The sequence below is a fragment of the Triturus cristatus genome, chromosome 10 (assembly GCF_964204655.1).
Source record: "Triturus cristatus chromosome 10, aTriCri1.1, whole genome shotgun sequence".
Taxonomy (NCBI): Eukaryota; Metazoa; Chordata; class Amphibia; order Caudata; family Salamandridae; genus Triturus; species Triturus cristatus.
The window spans coordinates 334,689,213-334,705,207 of record NC_140593.1 but is presented as its reverse complement, the minus strand read 5'-3'; positions in this window follow the sequence as shown (position 1 = coordinate 334,705,207).

Sequence of the window (15,995 nt, the reverse complement as noted above, 5' to 3'; positions counted from 1 at the left end):
ATTATTTTTTAAATGTGGCCATGCCCTTGGGGATGGGGTCCCCGGGGCCAAAATTGGCCTCGGTAGGGGGGCCGCGTGGCCCCCTTCCTTTCTTTTTTTTTTTTTTTAAAAAGCAGACCCTGGGGGATGGGGTCCTCAGGGTCCCGAAAAATGTAAAAGGAGGGGGGCCACACAGCCCCCCGTTATAAAAAAAAAAGCCGGCATTGCAGCGGAGGCCACGCCCCCTAACTGCAGCACTCACCAAACACGCCCCCTGGCGCGTTGTAGGTGGGGGAATTAATTTCCCTTGATTACTGAGGTTCCCTGGGGGCCAACTAGCAGACCAGGTACCTCCAGTATGCGCCTGGGAGCTGCATTGCAGAGAGGTGTTCAGAGACCACGCCACGGCTTCATCCGCAACGACAAGGGGCGGATAATGTGCGTAGAATCGCACACCTGGTGGGGAAAGCACACCACTGGAACATACCGGCCTGCCTTCTGTCGCTTGAAGCGGAGAAAGCGTTTGACCGGGTGGACTGGACCTTCCTCCGGGCGGTGTTGCAGAAAGTTGGACTGGGCCGGAACATGATCTCTATGATCATGGCCCTCTACCTTTCCCCACAAGCTAGGGTACGGGTCAATGGGCAGCTTACGGATCCCTTTTTCATTCACAGGGGTACAGTGCAGGGTTGCCCCTGTCTCCTCTGCTGTTTGCCCTTGTGGTAGAGCCTCTAGCGGAGATGATCAGGCAGACTGCGGACATACATGGCCTCTCCCATGGAGGTCGGCAGAACAAGGTAGCGCTCTTCGCAGATTATCTTATCCTCACATTATCGCGTCCACATATATCCCTCCCGGCGCTTCACTCCGTGCTACAGTCCTTTGAGCGGGCCTCAGGCCTTAAAATTAATCATGGTAAATCCTGGGCTCTGAACCTTACAATCCCTGAGGAGGAGATACCAATTTTGAAAAAGCTTGCTCCTTATCAATGGGCCACTGATCACATCCGGTATTTAGGGCTTCAACTGACTCCCTCCCTTGACACATGGACCCAAGTAAACTGGCGGGAATGCATGAGAACTGTTTTGGAGGACTTGAGAGGGTGGAAATCTCTGACTCTGTCCTGGCTGGATAGACTTAATGCCATTAAAATGTCGATACTCCCTAAAATCCTGTACTTATTCCAATGCCTTCCCACCCCTATCCTGCAGCACCAGATACAGAGCCTTCAGCGAGACCTCACCAGTTTCATATGGGGCAGGCGTAGACCACGATTCTCCCACAAGATCCCCATGCTCCCGCGAGACAGAGGAGGGCTAGCATGCCCCAACCTCCTGGAATACTATTGGGCCTCTCATCTTCGCTTTGCCTCGGAGTGGATAGCCACTGAAAGTGAAAAGATCTGGTTCCATATGGACAGGACGGTAACTGGGCGTACCATCTGGGATCTTACGTGGCTCCACCGTACTGCGCGCTCCCGGAGTGCCTATATTGCTGTGCCCACAAAAACAGTCCTAGATGTATGGGACAAGGTGGCCGTGCGTAAGGGACTCACAACCTTTCCCTGCCCCCATTCTCCCATTGCCGGTAACCCACTATTCCCTCCGGCCCTTCGCCCACAAACATTCGCCAAATGATTGCAGGGGGGATGCAGAGTGATCGGCGATCTGTACGAAGGGGGAACGCTTAAGACATTTGCACAGTGCAGAGAGGAATTTCATCTTCCACTGGGAGTGGGACTACAATACGCACAGCTGCGGCACTGGGTGTCCTCACCGGAGATGCAACAGGTGGCTGTTCGACCATTCACCCACTTTGAGCCACTGGTCCGTTCCTTTGACGAATCGAAGGGCCTTATCTCTCAGACATACCAGATCCTGCAGCATCCCCGATACTAACTACCCATCCATATCAACGCCAATGGCAACTGACGTCTTCCACGGAAATCACACCCGCACAGTGGAATCGCCTATGGCGTGACATTCCTAAGGTCTATCGTAGTATCTCGCAGATGGAAAATGCATACAAAATTATGACACATTGGTATTACACACCCATTCGACAGCACAAAATGTTCCCCGCCACATCCCCTTTGTGCTGGAGGTGCTCGACTGCATCTGGAGACTTCATTCACATTTGGTGGGCTTGCCCACTCCTGACCCTGCTCTGGAAGGAAGTCCTTAGTCATATTAAGGAGGTATTGGGCTTCCCCCTGCCTGAATCCACAACCACGATCCTTTTAGGCCTCAAGCCTGACAACCTAAAGGCACTTACCCGCAGCGATTGGATTATAGCACTTCACATGCTTGGGGCTGCTAAACAACTTATAGCATTATATTGGAAGAAAGCGGAGACCCCCCCAATTGCCGCTTGGTTTGTGCGCTTATGGCATGTAATAGCCATGGAACTATTTACAGCGTGACTGCAATCCTGTGACACTCGCTTCACCGCTGTCTGGCATCCCTTAGTTAACTACCTTTGTAAAATAGAACTCTAGGACTCTTTGAAGATGCTATACTCCCGCCCGACCCCAACAGACTACTCCCGCAATCAGATCAACTCTGCGCGTAACCTCCTCTGACAAGTATTAGGACTTCCAATAACATGTGCCGATGAACCCTTCCCTCCATCCACCCGCACGCCTCTTTCGCTGTTATCTATCTTTCTTTTCTACTGCCTCTTCTCTTTATGACACTTTTCTGCCCACTCCTCGCTACTCACTTTATATGAGCCTCTTACCCGTGTTCTCAGTGTTGTTGTTTTTAAAGGGTCCTGAGACTTCCCACAGTAGACCAATATTGCTATATATAAAGTGTCAAGCGGCCGGCCCAACAAGGGTTGTAGGCGACATGCTGTGTTCAAGCTACTTCGCTAATGCGTCTCCATACTCTTGGAGACCCTCTTACAGTACGCGGCCGGCCCTAAATAGGGTTGTGGGCCTGAAGCTGTGTATATCTGGACCTGTGTTCTATTCTTTATCTAGAAAATAAAAACAGATTTAAAACAAAAAATGGTGTAAATCCGTTCAGTAGTTGCTGAGAAATTCAAAAAATAAAAATATCGATATCTAGAGGCACGGTGGATTCGCGGACCCTCCCGACCACAAGCTTTATTCTAATTGGCTGTCAACACTCCAAACCAGGAAGTGTTGGCAGACATCTGGTGACTCGGTAGAACCGAGTCACAAGAAAACAGTGAAACAAATGAGAAAAACAAGAAAAGAGGGCAGGGCAGAAACACCCTGACCCCCACGGCCTGCTCAGGGGGCCCCACAAGGACCCCCAGGGCCAAAAAAGCATTTAAAATTTTTTAAAAATGGGCCGAATTCGCGCTGGGGTTGCGAATCTGGCAAGAAAATTTTAAAAAATGAAGCGTGGGCTCCCGAGCTTCGTTGTATTGAAGCCCCTGGGTGGGCCAGGTCCTGGGGGCACTGAAAAAAATGTGTGGGGGGGCCAATCCCCCCCACACTGCCCCGGAGACCGCTACCTCCCCAGGGCTTGATTTATGAGTTGCGGGGGGCACACAGCCCCCCCCGCAGCCCCGGGTCCGCCACCCCCAGGGCTTTTATTAATTATTCACGGGGGGAACATAGCCCCCCACTGCCCCGGGGACCGCCACTCCCGGGGCTTTTAAATGAAATAATAAACCTGTGTGGGCAGGCTCCAGCCTCCCCATACACCCCGGGGCTGTGCACTAAGTGGGAGGGGGAACGCGCAGCCCCCCTACTGGAGCCCTTCATGGCCCTGGGGACCACCACCCCCCAGGGCAGGCTCCTGCAGTGTCCTGCAGTGTCCCGAGTTGCCACCCCTGGGACACTGCTGTTTGCTATGGCAGGGCGAGAGACGTGCATCTCCCGGCCTGTCATAGCAAATTGTGGTTTGGATTTTGTAAGCGAGAGCAGGTTTTCTGCTCTCGCTCACAAAATCCAAACCACATTGCTTTTCCACAAGGGGAGCTGCATGTTAGCAGCTCCCCGTGTGGAAATGCAATGCCGGCTCCCACAGGAGGCGGGGAGCCGGCGGGACCGTGGGGGAATTTGGTCTCCCCCCACGGTCCCCAATGAAGAGGCCAGGCCCTGGGGGATGGGGTCCCCGGGGCCATGAGTGGCCTAGGGGGGGGCCAGGTGGCCCCCCTCCATCAATGATTTAAAAAAAAAATGAGGCACAGCCCCGGGGGATGGGGTCCCCGGGGCCCCTAGAGGTCGAAGGATGGGGCTACGCAGATCCCCTCCTTTAAAAAGATTATTTTTTAAATGTGGCCATGCCCTTGGGGATGGGGTCCCCGGGGCCAAAATTGGCCTCGGTAGGGGGGCCGCGTGGCCCCCTTCCTTTCTTTTTTTTTTTTTTAAAAAAGCAGACCCTGGGGGATGGGGTCCTCAGGGTCCCAAAAAATGTAAAAGGAGGGGGGCCACACAGCCCCCCGTTATAAAAAAAAAGCCGGCATTGCAGCGGAGGCCACGCCCCCTAACTGCAGCACTCACCAAACACGCCCCCTGGCGCGTTGTAAGTGGGGGAATTAATTTCCCTTGATTACTGAGGTTCCCTGGGGGCCAACTAGCAGACCAGGTACCTCCAGTATGCGCCAGGGAGCTGCATTGCAGAGAGGTGTTCAGAGACCACGCCCCTTTTTACACCTCTCTGCAATGCAGCTCTGTGGCGCTTACTGGAGGTACCAGGTGGGCTAGTTGGCCCCCAGGGACCCTTAGGACTCAAGGTGAATTAATCCCCCAATTTACAACACGCCAGGGGGCGCATTTGCACAGTGGTGCACGGAGGGGGCGGGCCTGAAATACCAAGTGTGCAAATGCACCCCCTGGCACATTGTAAATTGGGGGATTAAGTCCCCTTCAATCCTAAGGGTCCCTTGGGGCCAACTAGCCCACCAGGTACCTCCAGTAAGCGCCAAAGAGCTGCGTTGCAGCAGTGGTGTAACGATAATTGAGGGGGCCACCCTGCAAGGTACGTGGAGGGGCCCCCTCCAGACTCTATCAGGAGCTTCCCGGCCGAAGTGCAGTGCTGAGGGGGCCACCTGGAGCTTGTGGGCCCCCCGCACTGCGGGGGATGCAGGGCCTGTGTTACGCCCCTGCGCTGCAGAGAGGTTTAAAAAGGGGCATGGCCTCTGAACACCTCTCTGCAACGCAGCTCCCTGGCGCATACTAGAGGTACCTGGTGGGCTAGTTGGCCCCCAAGGACCCTCAGGACTCAAGGGGAATTAATCCCCCTATTTACAACATTCAAGGGGGTGCATTTGCACAGTGGTGCACGGAGGGGCGAGGCCTGACATACCAAGTGTGCAAATGCACCCCCTAGCACATTGTAAATTGGGGGATTAAGTCCCCTTCAATCCTGAGGGTACCTGAGGGCCAACTAGCCCACCAGGTACCTCCAGTAAGCGCCAAAGAGCTGCACTGCAGAGAGGTGTAAAAAGGGGCGTGGCCTCCGGACACCTCTCTGCAACGCGGCTCCCTGGCGCATACTGGAGGTACCTGGTGGGCTAGTTGGCCCCCAGGGACCCTCAGGATTCAAGGGGACTTAATCCCCTAACTTAAAATGCGCCACAGGGCCCATTTGCACACTTGTCACATCTGGCCACGCCCCCTCCCTGCACCACTGTGCAAACGCGCCTGTGGCCCATTTTAAGTTGGGGGATTAAGTCCCCTTGAATCTTGAGGGTCCCTGGGGGCCAACTAGCCCACCAGGTACCTCTAGTAAGCGCCAGGGAGCTGCCTTGCAGAGAGGTGGTCCAAGGCCATGCCCCCTTTTAACACCATTCTGCAACGCAGCTCTGTGGCGCTTAGTGGAGGTAGCTGGTGGGGTATTTGGCCCCCAGGGACCCTCAGATCTCAAGGGGACTTAATCCCCCAATTTACAACGCACCAGGAGGTGTGTTTGCACAGTGGTGCAGGGAGGGGGCATGGCTTGATGTGACACGTGTGCAAACACGCCCTGTGGCGCGTTTTAAGTTCTGGAATTAAGTCCCCTTGAATCCTGAGGGTCCCTGGGGGCCAACTAGCCCACCAGGGACACTCAGTAAGCTCCACTGAGCTGCGTTGCAGAGATGTGTAAAAAAGGGCGTGGCCTCGGACCACCTCTCTGCAACGCAGCTCTGTGGCACTTACTGGTACATGGTGGGCTAGTTGGCCCCCAGGGACCCTCAGGATTTAAGGGGAATTAATTCCCCAAATTAAAACCCGCCAGGGGGTGCGTTTGCACAGTGGTGAAGGGAGGGGGCTGGGCCTGATGTGACATGCGTGTAGTTATGCAATCACTCCACCAAAACCCAAGCACTTATAAATTTACCATGCACTCTCCTTGCAGCACTCTAATCATTCAGTCACTACCCATGCACTCATGCAATGACCCATACACTTACTCATGCACTGCTACAATACCCTGAGCAGTACCCATGCAGTCCAGCCATTGCCCTGTCACTACCCATGCACTCCTCCAATCAACCAGCAAGCATCATGTACTTATCCAATCACTCCGCCAAAACCCAAGCAGTTATAAAATCACCATGCACTGTCCTTGCAGCACTCTAATCATCCAGCCACTACCCATGTACTCATGCAATGACCCAGGCCCTAACTCATGGCAAATACAGAGGAGGTCATGCTCATTACAGGGGTACCCCAACGAATAGTGTTCCCTAGTGTATGTAGGTGTTTTCACTGTATTCTAAGTGTATTTTAGCATAGCACTGGCTCCGGTCCTGGTTAGTCAGAGTCAGTTACCACCAGTACCCGTCACTAAAAAGTTGGGGGCACAGGAGGACTTTCTGCTCCTCTGTTGGTACTTTCTGCACATCTCTTGCTTCTTCCTGCACTTTTCTTCGTCTTTCTGGACTTCTGTTGCCTCTTTCTGCATTTGTCTTGCTTCTTTCTGCACTTTTCTTCCTCTTCCTTCACATGTCCTAACTTTGTAGGCATAGTTAGAAATTAGCATTTAAAAAACCATTGAAATTCACAGAAAAAACCATAGGTTTCAGGCACATTATAGTTAGAAATTAGCATTTAAGAAACCATTGAAATTCACTGAAAAAACATAGGTTTCAGGGACGTTATAGTTGGTTGGACAATTCACTTGTACAAAACCATAGAAATTCCCCCGTTATAGTTAGTTCAGCTAACTATAACTCGCGCCCCTGCAATGCACTGCTGATGACGTCACATATTACATCATTCATGACATGGTCAGTGACATCACTGATGACATCACTGATGGCATCTCAAATGACATCACTGATGACATCACTGATGGCATCATCCCAGTCAAAATCTGATGCACCTCCTCACACTAATAGAATCTTTGATACACCCACTGTAAAATACAGACAACCATTTTCGAAACCATAGACACACCAATACTAGTTACTACATACGCACTCACTGATTCCTATGTCTACACACATATCCACTCATTCACCCATACAATCACTCATACATACAGTAACTCATCAATACAACACTATCATATGCACTCATGCACCTATACAGACACTCACACACTGCCACTCATCCATGGAGTTACTCACACACCTAGTCAGTCATGCAAAGATTCACTCCCATTTCCTCACCTATACAGTTATAAACACACCACCTCACTTATTCAAACATATACTAACACATAATTACTCTCTTATACAATCACTGATACAAGTACACACTCATCCATACAGCCACTCTCACAGTCACTGACTCTCACATATAATCATTTATATACTCCAAGTCTCACATATACTGCCTTTTACATATGTAGTTACTTGGACATGTACCACTGAGACATCCAATCTCTCACCAACACACCCATACAGACACTCACCCGCCCATACAGCTGTTTCCACATGCACTCTTAAACCCATACACCCAGTGAATCAACCACTCCCACATCTATGCACAGTCATACACCTCCCACCCGCCCACACACACACACTCAGTCTCCCATACAAATACCCAGGCAACCAATCAATAACCCATATGGACACTCATGTAGCTACTGACCAACACATACAGCAGCTTACACAACAACAGACATACTGATACACACATTCAGACAGTTTAGTCACTAACCCATGCATTCAGTTAGACACATTTAATCACTCACTTATACAGTCAGTCACGCACATACTAAATCCTCCATCCAGACACTTATACACCCACTCATTCTTCGATACACCTTGGCATATATATAAAACATTTTTAAACTTTAGAGAAACACACAGTCCCTGGATGATGTCATCAGCAGTGCATTGCGGGGGCACGAGTTATAGTTAGCTGAACTAACTATAATGGGGGAATTTCTATTGTTTTGTACAAGTGAAATGTCCAACTAACTATAACGGCCCTGAAACCTATGGTTTTTTCAGTGAATTTCTAAAGTTTTTCAAATGCTAATTTCTAACTAAAAGGTGCCTGAAACCTATGGTTTTTTCAGTGGATATATATATATATATATATATTCACCTGTAGGTAGATACAGTTAGGATCATGATTCCATAGGAAACACCTTTTTTGACTTGCCTATATCTTTGGCACCGGTTGACTAATCTTCACGAAATTTTCAAAAAAAGTGTGCAACTAATTCTAGTTGTGCATGGAAAGTTTTGGGGCAATCTGTTAAGCAGGGGCCAAGAAAAATAGGAGGTAAAAAAAATGCTTTTCCCATGTTAATTCCCGTACAGATTTTTTAAAGAACTACAGCCTATACTGCTGGACGGAATTACACCAAATTTGTCAGAAAGCTAGCTCTTGGTCCAGAAAGAATGCTTTTTTTATCGGGTGTAAATCTATTCAGTAGCTTCTGAGATATTAAAAGGAAATGAGATTTCTATATATAAGGATGTGGATCCTCCGATTGATCCAACAGACCCCGTGCTGAAATCTGATTGACTGCTTTGACTTCAACCAGGAAGTGTTGGCAGCCATCTTGGTACTTTGCTGAAGCTGAGTCCCCCAAATTTTATTTTTCCACTGGGGTTGTGAAGACCCCTCTCCTGGGGGTGTTAGAAGTACCAGGGACCACCACCTCCCCGGGGCAAAAAACAAAGAGGGTGCCTCGTTGCCACCACCCCGGTCCCAGGAACCACCACTTCTCCAGGCCTATGCAATATATAAAACTGGGAGGGGAGCCGCGTGGGTGTGACCCCCCTTCCCGGGCCATAAACAGCCAGAGGACCACCACCTCCCCGGGATTGGCCTGTGGAAAGAGAAGGCCACACAACCCCCCACTTGGAGCCAATATTTGCCCTGGGGACCGCCACACCCAGGGCTGGCTTCTACTATGTCCCGGGGTGCCTACTCAAAGGTCATAGGAGTTTGTTTTCGCTTGGCAGGAACTGCGACAGCTACCGCAAGCGAGAGCAAACATAACTCCACTCCCAGCAAGTAGGAACTGTAAAAACTGCTCCCGCTTGCTGGAAGTGAAGTTTTCATCTGTTTCCTTGCCCTCTGTCATGGGGGCAGGGTAACAGATGAAACTATCACTCCTGCACACAGGGAGCTGCATTTCTATCAGGTCCCTGCATGTGGGAGCATTGCTGGCTCCAGCAGGAGGCAGGTAGCCAGCTGAGACCGCGAAGGTTCCCCCATCACACGCGCCATAAAGCCACACTGGGTGCCTTTGGTGGGCTCCAGAGCACCGAGGGTGTTGTGGCAGGGCCCGTTGAGGGGAGCTGCATGGACACCTTACCACATTTAACTAAGGGCGGGGGATTGGGTCCCTGGAGCCGAAATCGGCCTAACCTAACTTCTTGGGCTTGAGGAAGGCAAAGCAAGTGTGTTTCCTCTTGCATTCCACTTTGAAAAACAATCTGAAATCCTTAATGGAGGTGACTGCATATTGATCTAATGGATTGCAATCTGATCTGGGGTGACTGTGACAAGTGAGTTCTTTCTCGTCTCTCCTTTTGAGATCAGAGTCCATGATTCTCACTTTTAATTGCCCACAGTACATAAATGCCAAAAAGATTGTGCAACCTGCCTGTTTAGCCACGCCCTGTTTTCCTTAGTAGTATGTTTTCCGCCTTTTCCCACATTGATGGACAGCTTACCAAAAGGCCCCCACGCACCATTCATGCCAATTTTGGTGATGTGTCATTGATGCACAGGAAAATGAGGACATCTCCACCAAACAAAGTAGCACTTACTTCAATTAGTTAAGGGGAATTACTCCTGTTTATTGGAGATTCACCTCTTTGCAGTTTTGTCTCCTTCTCTTGGCACAGATTCACATTTTCACAGATTTGTAGATGAAGATGGTCGAGGAACAATCACATTGTCAAAATTACATGCACACCTCGTGATCGTTTATGCAGCTGTAGAGTAGAATATGGACAAGATATTTATCCTATGATGTTGCACTTAGTAATTAGCCAAATGAAAGTACTCCAATTGGGCAGACATTTTCCGCAAAACTGAGAACTCTTCTTGGAAAACTGAGGTTCGATTCTGGCCATGGTGCTGATTTCACAGAAAACTAAACCTCAACGGGAAGCACTTACAAATATAAACATAGCAGGTGCCCCAGTTGAAGATCCAACCTAGGATTCATCCTCGACTCCTCCCTCTCCATGTCGAAGCAGGTCAGCGCCGTCTCCTCCTCCTGCTACAACACCCTCCGCATGCTCCGCAGGATCTACAAGTGGATCCCGACCGAAACCAGAAGAACAGTGACACAGGCCCTCGTCAGCAGCAGGCTGGACTACGGCACCGCACTCTACTCAGGCACCCCAACCAAACACCTGCGTCGACTACAACGCATCCAAAACGCCTCCGCACGATTGATCCTCAACGTCCCCCGCCGCAGCCACATCACCCCGCACCTGAGAGACCTACACTGGCTCCCTGTCAACAAGAGGATCACCTTCAAGCTCCTCACCCACGCACACCAAGCACTCCACAACGCCGGACCGTCCCACCTGAACAGCAGACTCAGCTTCTACACCCCCACCCGCCAGCTCCGCTCCGCCAGCCTCACCCTCGCCGCTGTCCCCCGCATCCAACGAAAGACCTCCGGCGGCAGATCTTTCTCCTACCTCGCCGCCAAGACCTGGAACACCCTCCCGACCCACCTATGGCAGACCCAAGACCTACTCACCTTCAGAAGACTCCTCAAGACCTAGCTCTTTGAGCAGTAGCAGCACCCCCCCCCCCCCCCCTCAGCACTTTGAGACCCTCACGGGTAAGTAGCGCGCTTTACAAATTCTTTGATTGAATGATTGATTCAGTAAAGCACAAACAATCACAACTTCTTGGGCTTGGCGAAGGCAAAGTAAATGTTTTTCATCTCGTATTCCACATTGAAAAAGGATATGAAATGCTTAAAGGAGGTGAATTCATTTTTGATCTATTTGAGCACAATCTGATGTGTAGTGGCTGTGATGAGTTGTTTCTTTCTTGTCATCTCTCGTGAGAGCACAGTCTATAGTTCTGCCTTTTGAATACCCTCAGTATGCAAATGCCTAAAATGCATAGCATCACTCACACTCACACATCCACTCGCAGACATACACAGGCACTCACACACCCAATCACAGACCCATATAGGCACTAACAGACCTACTCACAGAGCCACACAGACACTCATGCACCCACTCAGATGCTCACACAGGCACTCAAAGACCCACACAGGCACTCACACACCCATCAAAGACCCAAACAGGTATTCTCAGACCCACTTACAGACTCACTCACAGACCCACACAGGCACTCAAAGACCCACTTAGACACACACACCCGCTCACACAGCTACTCATACACACATTCACAGACCCACAAAGACACTCATATTCTCACTCACACACAGGCACTCACAGACCCACTCACAGACCCACACAGCCACTCACACACCCACTCTCAAAGGTGACAGGTTACAGTTAGGGTTAAAAAGCATATAAAACCATAGAAATTCACTAAAAAAACAAAGGTTACAGGGACAGTATAATTAGGAAATAGAATTTGAAAAAACCTTAGAAATTCAATGAAAAAAAACAATGGTTACAGGGACGTTATATTTAGGTTCAGATTTTACTCGTACAAAACCATTGCAAATTCAGCACTTCTAGTTACCTGAGCTAATTATAACTTATACCCCCGAAAAGCACTGCTTATGACCTCACATATTACATCACTCATCACATGGTCAGTGACATCACTGATGACATCTCAAATAACATTACTGATAACTTCATCAACACATACCTTCCCACTCACACCCCCATGCAGTCTCTCATACGCACACTCATATGCTCTCATAAGAACTCACATGCCCATTAACAGACCCATGCACTTACTCACACATTCATTCATTCATCTATACCGTCACTGATGCACCCACTCACTCACCCATACAGCCACTCACACACAGTCATACAGCCACTCACAAACCCACTCATACACATACACCCACTTACACATGCAATCGCTTACCCATACAGGCACTCACACATGCACTCACTCACTCATACAGCGATTGACTCACCCACTTACTCATCCATACAGGCACTCAGATACCCACTCACTCACCTATACATACATTTACACACTGTGGGACTTGGCCCTTTTTGGCTAAAGTTCCCTAAACTTTTTGCTTTGCCCCTAGATCTTTTTTCTGACATACGTTGCCAACTTAGATGCTTTGGTCACTTTGCCACTGCTAAACAGTGTCAAAGTGCAAGTGCTACCTGTGTAAAGTGTAATGGTGATTGGTTGTCCATTACTGGTATGTTTGCTTTACTAGTAAAGTCCCTAGTGAGGTGCACTAGGTGTGCCAGGGCTAGTAATGCAAAGCTACTGGTGGGCCTTCAGCACTTATTATGCCACCCACTCAAGTAGCCTTGGAAGGGGAACACAGGCCTGCCATTGCAGGGCCTGAGCGCAGTTTCCTAAACTGCCATGTTGTTTTGGTAAGTGCACGCACTTACCAGACTCAGCCCTTCCCTTTCAATACACATCAGGCACCCCTATGGTAGGTCTAGGGTGCCCCCGGACAGGGTGCAGTGCATGTGAAAGATGGGACATGTACCAAGGTGGGTACCATGTCCTGGCAGTGAACTAATCTCCATTTTGTTTTCACTGCTGAAAGGCCATCTTGCGCATTAGAATAGAATGGGAAGGCTGTGTAATATGTTTTCCAGCCTGTCTTCCCAAAGGGCTTAAGATGGAGAGGTGAAGTTTAGTATGCCTGAACTCACCCTGCAATAACACATCTTTTTAAAAAGATGTTTTTTGCATTGTGTGTTTGTAAGCCACTCTTTTAGAAGTGGCTGAGTTTTTGTGCTTTAAACATTTCTGTGTGTCTCTGTCTGGTTGTGGATTGACTGGCTGGATTTGAAAGCGATAGGATCTGGGGAATGTCTTGACCCAGGGGAGGAGGTGAGACAGCACGGGCTGACCTGCAGCTGGAGTGTCAGAGGAGGAGTAGGCCTAGAGATGGAGAGGCCTGGGCTGGTGCTATAAAACAATTGTCCCATCTCTTGCTGAGTGATTAAGAATCCATACCCCCACTAATCAAAAGAAAAAGGTGTCATTGGGAGCGAGGCACCCAGAACTGATTTGAGCAGGGGTCAGTGCCCCCTGTAACACAAAGACTTCCAAGCCATTGAGGGGTATAACTATGCGAACTGAAGTCCCTGACCTTAGGAGAATGGCTTGATCAAGTGTGAACAAGACTGGAGCTACTGCGTGGATCAAGAGAAACCTTTGCCAATGAAGAAATAACTGAATAGACTGCTGGATAGGACTGCTCTTGCTGTATGATCCGGGTCTGTCCTACAGTTTGCTGTTTCAACTAAGGAAAGGCTGTAGAGACTTTGCTGTGTGCTGTGTCCCCCTGCTTGAAGGACTTTGCTGTGTGCTGTGTCATGAAGTAACTATCCCCAAGGCAGGGGTGGGTGGAATTTGCGTAGTCGCGCAATGCAAAGCTCTGCGAAATGGTAAAAAATCTCCGCGAGCATGCAGAAGTTCCGTGAACACGCAGAATTGCTTGTTCGCGATGCTTTTTTCCTGTTCGCAAACGCTGTTTGGGTGCTCGGGGGAAATATCTCGCGATCGCGCATTTTGAGAACGCGAACAAGCAAAAAATTCCGCAAAGCCGCGAAACGCAGTAGTTTGGGTAATTCCGCGTTCCCTGCGGAATGAGAATTACCCAAACTCCGCAAATTCCGTGAGCAGAACGGAATTTACCGCCCAGGCCTACCCCAAGGGCCCAAGGTGAGCTGGCCTCCTGTTTGTCTAACACAGGAACACAAAAGTTTCCAGAGAAGACTCTCAGATACACCGCGGGTACACGTGCTCTGTCTAGCTTGAGACCTTTGCAAGTTGTGCCCAGTGATCTTGGGCACCAGGAGTTCCAACCGAGACTCTGATACGCACTGTGCGTGTGCTCTATCTAGCCTGAGTCCTTCAAGAAGATTGTCCTGTGAACGTGTGCACCGGGGTGACAAGTAAGTCTCAGTGACGCAGTGTGTGTGTGCTTGGGGGCAGCCTGAGACTTCCGTGTGGAATGGCCATGTGATCGTGCACACCCAAAGAGCAAGTGTGATTCAGCGACGTGGCGTGCGTGTGCTGTTCACAGCCTGAGACCCTTGCTGGAGGTGCCCTGTGTTCGGCGGGCACCGGAAGATAAAGTGTGTTTCAGTGGCGCGGAGTGCATGTCCTTTCTACTGCCTGAGACCTGCGCAAGAGGTGCCATGCGATCGTGGGCACCAGAAGATCCAGTGTGTCTCAGCAACGCTGAGTGCGTGTGCTGTGCGCAGCCTGAGACCATCGTAAGGAGTTGTGTGGTTATCGTGCACTCAGAGGTTCCGTGAGTCTGATTGACCCTGTGTGCAGGTGTAGTGTGCAGCCTGGGGCCTTCCCATTGCCAGGAAAGTCAGAGAGTGCATCGGAGGCCCAAGTCGCGGGAAGAGGAGAGTAGAGTGGGTTCACGCCCCCAAGGTTACATGTGTCGATTCCTGGTGCGGGGCGTGGGCTCAGAGGGAGACGCTCTCGGCCTCTCTCTGTCCTGCAGCGCAAGCCTCTATTTCGGTACGGATCGAGGCCAGTGTGCCAAGGAGAGTTTTAGCACTGGGGCCTGAGTGCGAAGCTGCATTTACTGTGTTCTATCTTACCAGTGGGGGAGTAGCAACTGTGGCCAGAGACTAACCGCAAACCAGCACGAGTGGCGGAGAGACCGCTGGAGGCACCTTGAATGCTGCCAGAGTAACTTACGTATTGCATTATTCTTGCATAGTGGAGTATCTGATGATTGTATGACGTATTGCTTTATTTCTGCACAACGGACTGCCTGTTTTGTTGTATTGCCCATTGCATTAGTTTGCCTAACGAACTGCCTGATAGGTGTGTTACGCATTGCACTAGGTTTGCATAACAAACTGCCTGATAAATGTGTTACACTGTGTCTTAAGTCCTGCATCACAATCGGCTGGATTGTCGTATTACACATGGTATGATTGTTGCATACCGAACTGCCAGATATATGTGTTTCGCATTGCATTAATTTTGCATAACGAGCTGCTTGATAACTGTATTACACGTTGCATTGATTTTTCAGAGTACCTGAAAAGGGACCGTATGCATTGCATTACGGGGGCATAACAGTTTACCACGTTGTTGCGCTTTGCATTGCATTACACTGACAGTACATATCGCCAGATAGCCGTGTTACGATCTGCATTATCCTTATGTTGTGAAGTACCTGACTGTTGCATTACAATCTGCATATTACGACATTAGGATTACGTAGGATTGGTTAGTTTAGCTCAATAATAATAGGCCAGGGGGAACATCACCCTGACACATATGTTGTTTAGTATTGTGTGGTTGCATTGTATATCTTTTTATAAACTTATACTTGTTTTATATAAAACTTGTGTGGAGTCTATTTGTGGTGTCATCATTGGGTTGCTGTGAGTGCAATTGCAAATACTTTACACATTGGCCTTGAAGATAAGCCTGGCTGCTCATACCAAGCTACCAAGGGGGTGGAGCGGGGCCTATCTCTAGAGACGACCTGTCTTTT